General features: G+C 39.4%; 1 non-coding gene across 1 annotated transcript; it reads right to left on the reverse strand.

The window, feature by feature from the left end:
* Positions 1 to 7858: 7858 nt before the first annotated feature.
* LOC136148805 (small nucleolar RNA SNORA11) lies at positions 7859 to 7988 on the reverse strand. Its single transcript, XR_010659576.1, has one exon. It is a non-coding gene; the product is annotated as a small nucleolar RNA SNORA11 (small nucleolar RNA).
* Positions 7989 to 13543: the final 5555 nt, after the last annotated feature.

The raw sequence follows: 13543 nt of genomic DNA on the forward strand, positions 1-13543 counted from the left end.
CTACCAACCTTGGAATTTCCTAAGTGATGAGAGTGATACAGGTGTCTTTCATTATGTTAATGAGATGGCTTTTGGAAGCACCTGAGGAGGGAGGGAACCAACCTCCTGCAGGGAGGGGAGAGGGGCTGGAGGTTGAATGGGGGACCGATGACTGATGCTGTGATCAACCATACCTATTTAATGAAGCCTCTGTGAAATCCAGAAGGACCAGACTGTTTGAGCTTCTAGGTTGGTGAACACGGAGGGAGTCAAGGAGTGGAGGGCTCAGAGAGGGCATGGGAGCTTTGTGTCCTTTCCCTGTAACCAGCCCTGTACATCTCTTCCATCTGGCTGTTTCTGTGTTATATCTTATTATAATAAACTGGTAGTCTAGTAAGTAAAGTCTTTCTCTGAGTTTTCTGGGCCACTCTAGCAAAGTAATCGAGCCAAGGAGAAAGTCATTGGAAGCTCTGACCTATAGCAGATTTCTCAGTAACACTGGTGACAGCGTGGATTTGAGACTGGCGTCAGAAGTGGGGGCAGTCTTTTAGGACTGAGTCCTTACTCTTGGGGTCTGATGCTGTCTCCATCAGAATTGAGTCAGGTGCAGGACACTCAGGCAGGGAATTGCTGGTGTGGGGAAAAATCCATACTGGTTATTAGAATTGGAATCAGAATCATACATTGTTACTGAGATCCTCAGCTCAGTTCAGTCACTCAGTTGTATCCGACTCTTTGTGACCCCATGGACCGCAGCATGCCAAGCCACCCAGTTCATCACCAACTCCTGGAGTTTACTCAGACTCATGTCCATTGAGTCAGTGATGCCATCCAGGCATCTCATCCTCTGTCATCCCCTTCTCCTCCCTCCTTCAATCTTTCCCAGCATCAGGGTCTTTTCCAAAGAGTAAGTTCTTCACTTCAGATGGCCAAAGTATTGGTGTTTCAGTTTCAGCATCAGTCCTTCCAATGAATATTCAGGATCGATTTCCTTTAGGATGAACTGGTTGGATCTCCTTGCTGGCCAAGAGATTCTCAAGAGTACTCTCCAACACCACAGTTCAAAGGCATCAATTCTTTGATGCTCCGCTTTCTTTATAGCCCAACTCTCACATATATACATAACTACTGGAAAAACAATAACTTTGACTGGACGAACCTTTGTTGGCAAAGTAATGCCTCTGCTTTTTAATATGCTATCTAGGTTAGTCATACCTTTTCTTCCAAGGAGTCAGCATCTTTTAATTTCATGGTTGCAGTCACCATCTGCAGTGATTTTGGAGCCCCCCCCCCCAATTAAAGTCTGTCACTGTTTCTCCATCTATTTGCCATGAAGTGATAGGACCAGATGCCATGATCTTAGTTTTCTGAATGTTGAGCTTTAAACCAATTTTTTCACTTTCCTCTTTCACTTTCATCAAGAGGCTCTTTAGTTCCTCTTCACTTCTTGCCATAAGGGTGGTGTCATGTGCATATCTGAGGTTATTGATATTTCTCCTGGGAATCTTGATTCTAGCTTGTGCTTCATCCAGCCCAGGATTTCTCATGATGTACTCTGCATATAAGTTAAACAAGCAGGATGACAATATACAGTCTTGGTGTACTCCTTTTCCTATTTGGAGCCAGCCTATTGCTCCATGTCCAGTTCTAACTGTTGCTTCCTGAACTGCATACAGATTTCTCAAGAGGTAGGTCAGGTGGTCTGGTATTCCCATGTCTTTAAGAATTTTCCACACAGCTTGTGGTAATCCACACAGTCAAAGGGTATGCCTGTAGTTGAGACAATGGCCAGGTTGGGGAGAAGAAAGCATATTTTGATGCCAATGTCTTTAAGAATTTTCCACACAGTTTGTGGTGATCCACACAGTCAAAGGGTATGCCTGTAGTTGAGACAATGGCCAGGGTGGGGAGAAGAAAGCATATTTTGATGCCAATGTCTTTAAGAATTTTCCACACAGTTTGTGGTGATCCACACAGTCAAAGGGTATGCCTGTAGTTGAGACAATGGCCAGGGTGGGGAGAAGAAAGCATATTTTGATGCCAAAAGCCTGGAAAGAAGGGTTGCTGTCAGACAGCAGATAGATACAGACTGTGAACATAAGGAAGTGCAGAAAAATAAGTTCAAGGTGTGATGCCACAAAATACAGCCCAGAGCAAGAAAATGAAAAGGGAAACAAAAACCCATGACATAGACACAAACATACCGGTTCCAGCAAAAATGCAGGAATGAAAAGGAAACATTATGGTTTGGGCATGTATAGTGTAAGCCTGAAAACTGCTTAACTCATGAATACAGACGATGAGATTGAAGGTTTTAATGATAATCCATTTGAAGCAGGGTTTCCACAGATGATGTAGATCAAATAAGACAAAGGCCAGGATTAAGTCCCATATGAAGAAAAGAAAGAGTACAAAGTGTTGCTGTTGGAAGAAATCTCTGGGACATCCTGCTCTGAACTCTTTCTTCTCATCAGTGAAGGGGAAGAAAGTGAGGGAATTACCATTGGCATGAGAAATCTTGCATTAGATGAACACATCAGGAAGCTTACTCATTCAAGTCTTTACACACTTGCTGATATCAAACAATAGAATACATGAAATAATTTAAAATAATAGTAGCAAATGGAAATTTTAGGTATAAATGAGTTATTCTGTACAAAAACAGTAGTGTTTAGCTAGATGTTGTATTTTAAATAGTTTCCCTCAATAATGGAGATAGACTTATACAATCTATTAATATTTTTTCCCCAAGTTCCACCATACATTTTGAATGTTAGGTATTTAGAGTCAAGCAGCCAGCATTTGATTTTCAAAGTGTTGCTCATTCACCCTTACCAAGATTTAATAAAGGCAATGTGAAAATCAGTTGAAAAAAGTAATCATTTAAGCAGAGAGTAGAAAGGAAAATGAGCTTCCTGGGTGGCTCAGTGGTAAAGAGCCTGCCTGCCAATGTAGGAGACACAGTTTCAATCCCTGGGTGGGGAAGATTCCCTGGAGGAGGAAAGGGCAACCCTCTCCAGTATTCTTTTTTTTTTTTTTTTTTTTTTTAATATTATTTTATTAGTTGGAGGCCAATCACTTTACAACATTTCAGTGGGTTTTGTCATACATTGACATGAATCAGCCATATAGTTACATGTATTCCCCATCCCGATCCCCCCTCCCACCTCCCTCCCCACCCGACTCCTCAGGGTCCTCCCAGTGCACCAGGCCCGAGCACCTGACTCATGTATCCCACCTGGGCTGGTGGTCCGTTTCACCATAGATAATATACATGCTGTTCTTTCAAAACATCCCACCCTCACGTTCTCCCCCAGAGTTCAAAAGTCTGTTCTGTATTTCTGTGTCTCTTTTTCTGTTTTGCATATAGGGTTATCGCCACCATCTATCTAAATTCCGTATATATGTGTTAGTATACTGTAATGTTCTTTATCTTTCTGACTTACTTCACTCTGTATAATGGGCTCCAGTTTCATCCATCTCATTAGAACTGATTCAAATGAATTCTTTTTAACGGCTGAGTAATATTCCATGGTGTATATGTACCACAGCTTCCTTATCCATTCATCTGCTGATGGGCATCTAGGTTGCTTCCATGTCCTGGCTATTATAAACAGTGCTGCGATGAACATTGGGGTGCACGTGTCTCTTTCAGATCTGGATTCCTCAGTGTGTATGCCCAGAAGTGGTATTGCTGGGTCATATGGCAGTTCTATTTCCAGTTTTTTAAGAAATCTCCACACTGTTTTCCATAGTGGCTGTACTAGTTTGCATTCCCACCAACAGTGTAAGAGGGTTCCCTTTTCTCCACACCCTCTCCAGCATTTATTGCTTGTAGACTTTTGGATAGCAGCCATCCTGACTGGCGTGTAATGGTACCTCATTGTGGTTTTGATTTGCATTTCTCTGATGATGAGTGATGTTGAGCATCTTTTCATGTGTTTGTTAGCCATCTGTATGTCTTCTTTGGAGAAATGTCTGTTTAGTTCTTTGGCCCATTTTTTGATTGGGTCGTTTATTTTTCTGGAATTGAGCTTCAGGAGTTGCTTGTATATTTTTGAGATTAATCCTTTGTCTGTTTCCTCATTTGTTATTATTTTCTCCCAATCTGAGGGCTGTCTTTTCACCTTACTTATAGTTTCCTTTGTTGTGCAAAAGCTTTTAATTTTCATTAAGTCCCATTTGTTTATTTTTGCTTTTATTTCCAATATTCTGGGAGGTGGGTCATAGAAGATCTTGCTGTGATTTATGTCGGAGAGTGTTTTGCCTATGTTCTCCTCTAGGAGTTTTATAACCATGGATAGATCAACTAAACAGAAAATCAACAAGGAAACACAAACCTTAAATGATACAATGGACCAGCTAGACCTAATTGATATCTATAGGACATTTCACCCCAAAACAATCAACTTCACCTTTTTCTCAAGTGCACACGGAACCTTCTCCAGAATAGATCACATCCTGGGCCATAAATCTGGTCTTGGAAAATTCAAAAAAATTGAAATCATTCCAGTCATCTTTTCTGACCACAGTGCAGTAAGATTAGATCTCAATTACAGGAAAAAAATTGTTAAAAATTCCAACATATGGAGGCTAAATAACACGCTTCTGAATAACCAACAAATCATAGAAGAAATCAAAAAAGAAATCAAAGTATGTATAGAAATAAATGAAAATGAAAACACAACAACCCAAAACCTATGGGACACTGTAAAAGCAGTGCTAAGGGGAAGGTTCATAGCATTACAGGCACACATCAAGAAACAAGAAAAAAGCCAAATAAATAACCTAACTCTACACCTAAAACAATTAGAGAAGGAAGAAATGAAGAACCCCAGGGTTAGCAGAAGGAAAGAAATCTTAAAAATTAGGGCAGAAATAAATGCAAAAGAAACTAAAGAGACCATAGCAAAAATCAACAAAGCTAAAAGCTGGTTTTTTGAAAAAATAAACAAAATTGACAAACCATTAGCAAGACTCATTAAGAAACTAAGAGAGAAGAACCAAATTAACAAAATAAGAAATGAAAAGGGTGAGATCACAACAGACAACACTGAAATACAAAGGATCATAAGAGACTACTACCAGCAGCTCTATGCCAATAAAATGGACAACTTGGATGAAATGGACAAATTCTTAGAAAAGTATAACTTTCCAAAACTGAACCAGGAAGAAATAGAAGATCTTAACAGAGCCATCACAAGCAAGGAAATCGAAACTGTAATCAGAAATCTTCCAGCAAACAAAAGCCCAGGACCAGATGGCTTCACAGCTGAATTCTACCAAAAATTTAGAGAAGAGCTAACACCTATCTTACTCAAACTCTTCCAGAAAATTGCAGAAGAAGGTAAACTTCCAAACTCATTCTATGAGGCCACCATCACCCTAATTCCAGTATTCTTGCCTGGGAAACTCCATAGATTGAAGAGCCTGGCAGATACAGTCCATGGGGTCACAAACAGTCAGACATGACTTAGTGACTAAACAGTGACAATAATAACAGAAAAGAAAATGTCAACTATACTGGCATTTCTTTGGATTGATTCAATATAGTTGTTTAAAACAAACCAACAGACAAGACCAGTTGCTCATTCTCCTGTTTCTATTTTCCAGGGAGTAGAATGGGAAGCTCTCATGAGTCCAGTTGTCTTACAACTGGTGTTTGTTTCCTTTCAAGTAAAAGTGAAATACCACTAATCCATAATTTACAAGTTGTAGTAAAGAAAAATGAGGTATTATGGTTGACACAATGGACAGATTCCTGGCATCCAGTGGGGATGCAATGTATGGTGGTTCTTAACTCATGGGGAGTGAAACATCATTGGTATCTTTAATAAGAGTCAAAAATGTTGAATAGGAAAAACATAAGGTTGTCCAAAATATAAAGTCATAAGGATAAGAAATCTAAATCAACATTACAAATGTAGGGCAAAGGCACATATAATCAAATAAATCATAAGACCTGCAAGAAGGATGCATGTTTGGGGAAGAAAAATGGAGAGTTTCCTAAATATATGTGAATCAAGAAGACAAGAAAGGAAGATTATAAGCCCCTGGAGAGAGATTGAAATGAATTCAATGATGGAAGAAGCAAATGCAGCACAAAAATTGAATGACTTATTTGTTTTAGTGCTCATTGGGGAAAACCTGAAGTTCTCCTGGAAAGTGAAAAGTTCCAGGGGGGAGATGGCAAAACTCCTAAAACCAAAGAACTGGAAAATCATTTACATAGGGAGCGTCTCATCAGAATGAGCCTACAGTGCCTGCAGATTGCTTTATTGGGGAATTTTGTCAAAATGATTTCAGGTGTGAAAGTTCCTGCAAATTGATAATTTAGGGATGAGACTCAGTGGGTATCTGCACATTAAAACTATGTAGAATAATATTTTATGTTCATAGATATGTGTTGCAGCATTATTTATAATAGAGAAGAATGGAGATTTCTATAAAAATACAAAAAGAAGAGAATTGTTAAACATTATAAAAGTTATAATAAAATACTTTACCAACAAAATAATTTTATCAATAAAATAAAGTAAAAATGTCATAAAATGCTTATAATGTCTTGAGGTTAATTTGTATTTTTATTTGCCAGTATAATTTAACTACATTGGCCTGCAAGCTTTTTATTCTTAAAAATACATTTTATATCACAGTCTAACAAACATATACACATATTATATATATATATATACACACACATATATAAAAGTGAAACAGAAGTTCTACCAAAACATCTACCCTGAGTGTTAATTTTTTTTTGAGACCTTTAAAAAAAAAAATGTTTTAGGTTTACAACACATTGACAGAAAGCTACAGAAATTCCCTATAGACCCCCTCCCCTCACATGCATGGTCATTATCAACAGAGTGGTACCTTAACACCAATACAGTATACTAACACATATATATGGAATTTAAAGAGATGGCAACGATAACCCTATATGCAGGACAGAAAAAGAGACACAGATGTATAGAACAGACTTTTGGACTCTGTGGGAGAAGGCGAGGGTGGGATGATCTAAGAGAATAGCATCAAAACATGTATATTATCAAGTGTGAAACAGATCACCAACCCAGGTTGGATGCATGAGACAAGTGCTCAGGGCTGGTGCACTGGGATGACCCAGAGGGATGGGATGGGGAGGAAGGTGGGACAGGGGATCATGATGGGGAACACATGTAAATCCATGGCTGATTCATGTCAATGTATGGCAAAAACCACTACAATATTATAAAGTAATTAGCCTCCAACTAATAAAAATAAATGAAAAACCAAACCAAACCAAACCAAACCAAGGATGAACTATACCGACACACCATAATCACCAAGGTCCTCAGTTCATCTTAGGGTTTACTTTAATAAAGTGAGTAGTGCTGCAGCTTCTATGGATTTGGACAAAACTACTCCAGTATTCTTGCCAGGAAAATCCCATGGACAGAGGAGCCTGGCGGGCTACAGTCCACAGGGTCGCAAGAGTCAGACACGAGTTAGCAACTAAGTCACCACTAAACCAAACCACCATAATGATGTATATCCCTTATTATAATGCTATTCAAAGTATTTTCACTGCTAATAGAAATAACTTCTGTGCTTTCTGTGTTCATCTCCCCGCAAAATCCTGGCCATCACTGATCTTTTTATTGTCTCCATAGTTTTGCATTTTCCAGAATGCCATAGCTGGAATCTATTTTTCTTTTTTGTTCTTTCTCCTTGAAAAGAGAGGTTCAAAGCCTTTCTTAGACCACTCATGGCCTACCCACACATGGACCAGACAGGCTCTAGGTGACAAGGACCCCAACCAAATACTGCAGATTTTCTTCCAATACCGAGCCCTGTCCCACTGTCTTGCCAGCAGCCATGTGAAGGGGCGGGGGACACATGATGGATGTTTGTAGGAAGGCCACACCTTTTGTGCCCTTTGGTACAATGAATACAGGTTCCTGTCCTGTCTGGTATGTTGTTAGCAGACAAGCCATTTCTTCAGGGCCTTGCCCTGAGCACACCCAGCATAGTATTAATATTAACTGAATGAAAATTCCTTATACAGAACAATTAAAATTTGTGAAAGACAGTAACCAAAGGAAAAAAACCTGAGGCAATCCATAATGAAATGCTAAAAATAATTATCTCTGATGGGGGTATCAAAGCTATAGATTATTTTTATGTTCTTTTATGGATTTCCTAAAATTAGTAGGTACTTTTTATATGCAGACATATGTTAAATGTGAATCTGTATTTTATAACTACTGTAGAAAGTTTAAAACATCAAGTAGCTCTAGAAGACATATAAATAAAAGCAGCATTTCTTTGCTCTACCTTTTTTGCTTTCCCAAGTCATCCACTTTCAAACCTTTTAACTGTTTCTTCTGCTATTTACCTGCATATACAAAATAACCATCATTTAGTTTTTAAGGGATTATTTATTGAATTATTCATGTAGAAAATAGATTGCTTTTTTCATGTCCCTGTCCCCAACCCCACACAAATATTTTCTCTTTTTTCTCCCAACACATTTGTCTCTTATTTAGATTAAATAAGTCATATTTATTTATTTATTGTGAATATTTTGTGTTTATGCAGAGTGGAGTTGTATAGTGTCACATACTGTTTCATTCTCTTCCTTGTACAAGTTATTGTTTTCCTTGCAGGCCAATAGTTGATCCCTTTTGTTGTTTTCTTAGGAGCCTATTCCGAAACTGTCAGAGATATAAAGATCTTCTCATGTAATTGAATAAATCAAGTAAGGTCTGAGTTTAAGTTCCTTGGAAATAGAGCTGGTAAGCGGGTGCGGATACGTGGGTTTTACTGAGTCAGCACACACAGAAAATGTGGGTTCAATCCCTGGGTCGGGAAGATCCCCTGGAAGAGGAAATGGCGACCCACTCCAATATTCTTGCCCAAGAAATCCCACGGACAGAGTTGGACACCCCTGAAGTGACTGAGCATGCACTGTGGCAGTGGGATGGAGCTTCTAATCTCCAGGACTTGATGGCACCCTCTTGGAGCAGGACAGAAGAAGGGGTGGATGAGTGTCCTCAGCCTCCACCAGCTGAAGGATGGGTGCACTGGCCCAGTTAAGTGGGCTGGGGCAGTCCAGAGAATCCAGTGTAGGGAACCTTTCAGCATCTCCTTCGCTCCCTCCCTTCCTTCCTGGCCCCCACACCCGGCCCCATCCTTCTCTTCCTCCTCTTTCCCTCCTCTCCCCTCCCCCTCCCCGTCCTTCCCTCCATCTGTCTGTCTTGGGGCCCTTGTTCCTGGGTGCCCAGATGAAAGGATCTGCAGGTTTTCTCTGGAAACAGCCAGATTCTTAGAGAGTAATCCCTTTTCTTGCCTGAGGCATAGATTCCTTTTTCCCCGTATTCTTGGACCCTCCAAGGGGGATGGTCTAATGGACCATATTTTGCAGCACAGGAGACTCACCTGTCCCATGTTTGTTCCACTCTTCTGCAACTGTGTGTGACTTAAGCCCAGTCCTCTGCCAGGCGGCAAGGGGGCTGTAATGGGGTAGAAATTCTGGGGTCAAATTCCTTCTTAAGTAGACTTTCAACCGGTGCTTCTGCTTTTAGTCCCTCCTCTGTATCTCTGCTTTCGAAAGTAGCTGTTTGTCCAACCTGAACCATTCCAGCTTCTGTGATAAAAAAGCTTTATCTTTCTCCCTCTTCCTCCGGATGGCTGTCTTAGCTTTTCCTTTCCCCACTGTGCTTAGTAAGCTGAAATGTGTCCTGCTTTCCAGCTGTAAACCTTCCCTTGACACCGTACCTGCTGTCTTTAGGGTTCATTCCTGTTCTTCCTCATTCACTCTCATTATAGTCAATTTTAGGGGACAAATTTACATTCAATCATCATGCTAAAGTAAGACACTGTCATTTGTAAGAAAATGAACTCTTAATCTGCTTGGTTTCTACCTATGTTGACAGAAATTGTAGAACCAATTAGTAGATATATTTTAATTGTATTATGAAGCTCTGCAGATAATTAAGCAAAGTGGAAACAAAAGGCAGCAAAATGAAAATGGTAACATGCCTGTCTTTATTCATGTTTGTGGACTCTTCATTGCTAGACACTTGAATTTGGGGAAATACGAGGAAATAGCTATCACTGGCAGAATAGGATTGTTTGAAAAACAAAAAGTGAAAGTATTAGTCACTCAGTTGTGTCTGACTCTTTGGGACCCCATGGACTGTAGCCCGCACAGGTCCTCTGTCCATGGGATTCTCCAGGCAAGAATACTGGAGTGGGTTGCCATTTCCTCCTCCAGGGGATATTCCTGACCCAGGGATTGAACTCACGTTTCTGGCACTGCAGGCAGATTCTTTACCATTTGAGCCACCAGGGGGTGGTTTATATTTGTGTGTAAAAGGTACACTGTTCCTTTGTGAAATCTGTCAACCTTGTGTCTCTAAAGTAATGTCCTTTGTTTGGGTCCAGGGTGAGATTTTGGGTTCTGAAAACTCTCAGCATGTAGGATTTTGTAACGTGATATGTGGAGGGTGCACTGTTCCTGTCTCTAGTCCATGCATAAGTAAGTTTCAGTCTTTTATTCCAAGAATAAAAATTTCTGGGCTGCACATTCACTTGTAAAGATATGCCCATAATAAAAAGAAAGTTCTGCCTCTCTGGAGAATCACTCAGCCAAGGAAGTTCCATTTTTATGAGGAAGCAAATCCCTTGAGAGAAAGCTTGATGGGGCCGGAATCTAAAAACAAAATTCCTGCTAGAGTACTGACAAGGGCATAGCCCAATGGTCTTGTATTATTATAAATTGATACTGATAGAAACTAAACCTGCTACTAATTTGCTCAAGTAATAATTACAGTATTGATTTATAGAATGCTTCACATTTCTCACAATATTATCTGAACAGTTGCTAATTTTATATTTACTAGAATACTGAGGATGTTAACATGTGGCATTTTTCATCTATAACAGATAAAGCAATTGTGGAGTGAACTGCCAAATGTACAGTATCTATCTGAGCAGCAGACCAGAGTGTAAAACTGACATCCATGAACTGAACCCTGGATTCTCTTAGCTGCACAATTTGGGCTCTCTTTTAATATGCTCTGCACTCAGAGATACCTTATATGCTTTGTTCTACAACTGTCTTATGAGGTTTTGTTTTTTTTAAAGATTTTTGTTTTAAATAGTGCAAAAGTCCTTTCAAGCTGACAAAATCAGTTTTGTGTCATTCATTAAATCTATTCTTTCTTCTAGTTGGTAGCTGTTAGCAGTTAAACTCCTATTCACTATTTATGTTTCCATAAAATCTGAATTTTAGACTTCTTGGTGTTTTTTTTTTTTTTTTTTTTTTTTTAGATATGTGTATCTACTGCTGTGGCATTCATTCCTAGTTTTGTGCTCCTCTTCTGTTATCGCCGTCATCCTCCCTATTATTATTATTTTGCCCCTTAACACCTCCAAGCCTCTCTGGACTGAAAGAATTTGGTATAGGCAGTTCCAAGGGAAACAGAAAAACTCATGTTGACAAGTTTTGCGAGTCGGGGTAGTGGTTGGAGGGACCAGGTCAAACGAGACTTCTGACTGAGCACACGAGGCTCTCTCTTTGGTGGAGGGAGTGTCTCCTTAATCACAAGGCCCACAGGTATTCTCTCTCTCTCTCTCTCTTTTCTTTTGGCTGCACAGCACTGCATGTGGAATTTCAGTTCCTGGACAAGGGATCAATCCTTGTCTCCTGAAGTGGAAGCGTGCGATCTTAACCACTGGACCACCCTCCACAGTTAATCTTGTCACGTTCAGACACCTTGCTGCATATAGTTTCTGAGAGCTACAGAAAAGCAGCAACATAGTTCTGACATTGCCATTGAATAAGCCGTGGGGCCACTTGGCTTGCAAATCCCAGAAATAGATTTTCCAGTAACTGTAGCACCCAAATTACTCCATATATATTACATATTACCAAATAGGTCATGGTATAATTTCTAGCCTCACAAAGAAGTCATTCCATTCTGAAATAATGTCCCTTGTGGTGCTGAAAAACAAACAGGCTTTTAAGTGAAGGAGAGAATGAAATCATCTTCAAATACAGTATTTTCAGTGTTGAGAACAGTTGCAAAATGGCACTGAGAAATTAATACAGACCACCAGCCCAGGTGGGATGCATGAGGCAAGTGCTCGGGCCTGGTGGGCTAGGAGGACCCAGAGGAATCGAGTGGAGAGGGAGGTGGGATGGGGGACCGGGATGGGGAATACGTGTAACTCTATGGCTGATTCATATCAATGTATGACAAAACCCACTGAAAAATTAAAAAAAAAAAAAAAAAAAAGAAAGAAATTAATGCTGTTGTCCAATGTGAATGATGGCGCCCAGGGTGGAAGGGTTCAGCAACTTGATTCTTAGAGAGTCTGTCCTCATCTCACCTGACTCCTCACATGCAGTCATTCTCCTAAAGCCTTAGTTGAAATGAGGGCAAAACTAGCAAGATTTTATCTGTCTGTTGGTCAGTGCCTTCCTTAGGATCAATGGAGAAAGCAGGTTGTTGACTGGTGAATTGTTCTAGGATTTTGAGAAGTGAGTAAACTTACTGACAAGTGATGAGGATTTCCAAGTCATGTCATTTGGTTAAAAGCTAATAAGGAAGGGAAAACAGTGTATATAGGTGAGGTGGGGCGGCTCCCACATCTGACATCTGATGCAGTTTGGGTCAGTTGACCCTTTGTTTTGACCGAGGTTGATAGAGTTGTTGTTTAGTCACTGAGTCCTGTCTGACTCTTGCCACCACGTGGGCTGTAACCTGCCAGGCTCTTCTGTCCCTGGGGTTTCCTGGGCAAGAATACTGGAGTGGGTTGCTATTTCCTTAGAGTGGGAATTATAAAATCAAATCATAAAAATAAAATAGAATATATTTCTATTTTTTATATCATACTCAGTCTACGTCAACCTTGAGGTTGATGTCTATTATGAGCCAAAACAAACTGTAAGGATTAAAATATTATATATTCTATTTATTTATTTTTAAATACTTATTTTATATTAGAGTTGAGTCGAAGCGACTTAGCAGCAGCAGCAGCATAGTTTATTTATGATTTTAGCTTCGGGTATACAACACAGTGAATCAGTTATACATACACATATATCTATCCTTTTTCAAATTCTTATCCTATTCAGGTTATTACAGAATATTGAGTAGAGTTCCTTGTGTTATACAGTAGGTTCTAATTGGTTATTTATCTTAAATATAGTAGTGTGTGTGTGTGAATTTCAGACTCCCAATTTATCCCTTCTCCCATCTTTCCCCATTGGTAAACAGACCTAGAAATTATGTGTTTTTAAAATCTCAGGGTATTTTCCATGTTCTAAGTAAAGTAGATGCTTAATAAATACTTGTGTTTTTTTAAGAATTAAAATTTTATTATTTACTTGAGGGAATAAACACTTTAATGAGATAATCTTGAGCGAAAAAGTATATGTTAATTTTAATTTTGTTTTATTGTTTGTATTGGTTTATATTGAATATTTAAAATTAGCCTTGCACTAATTTTGGATATTGCCCCATTATTTTATATTGCTTTGAGAGTGAGTCATTCATGATATAAGAAGCAT

Source organism: Muntiacus reevesi, chromosome 17 (assembly GCF_963930625.1).
Source record: "Muntiacus reevesi chromosome 17, mMunRee1.1, whole genome shotgun sequence".
Lineage (NCBI taxonomy): Eukaryota > Metazoa > Chordata > Mammalia > Artiodactyla > Cervidae > Muntiacus > Muntiacus reevesi.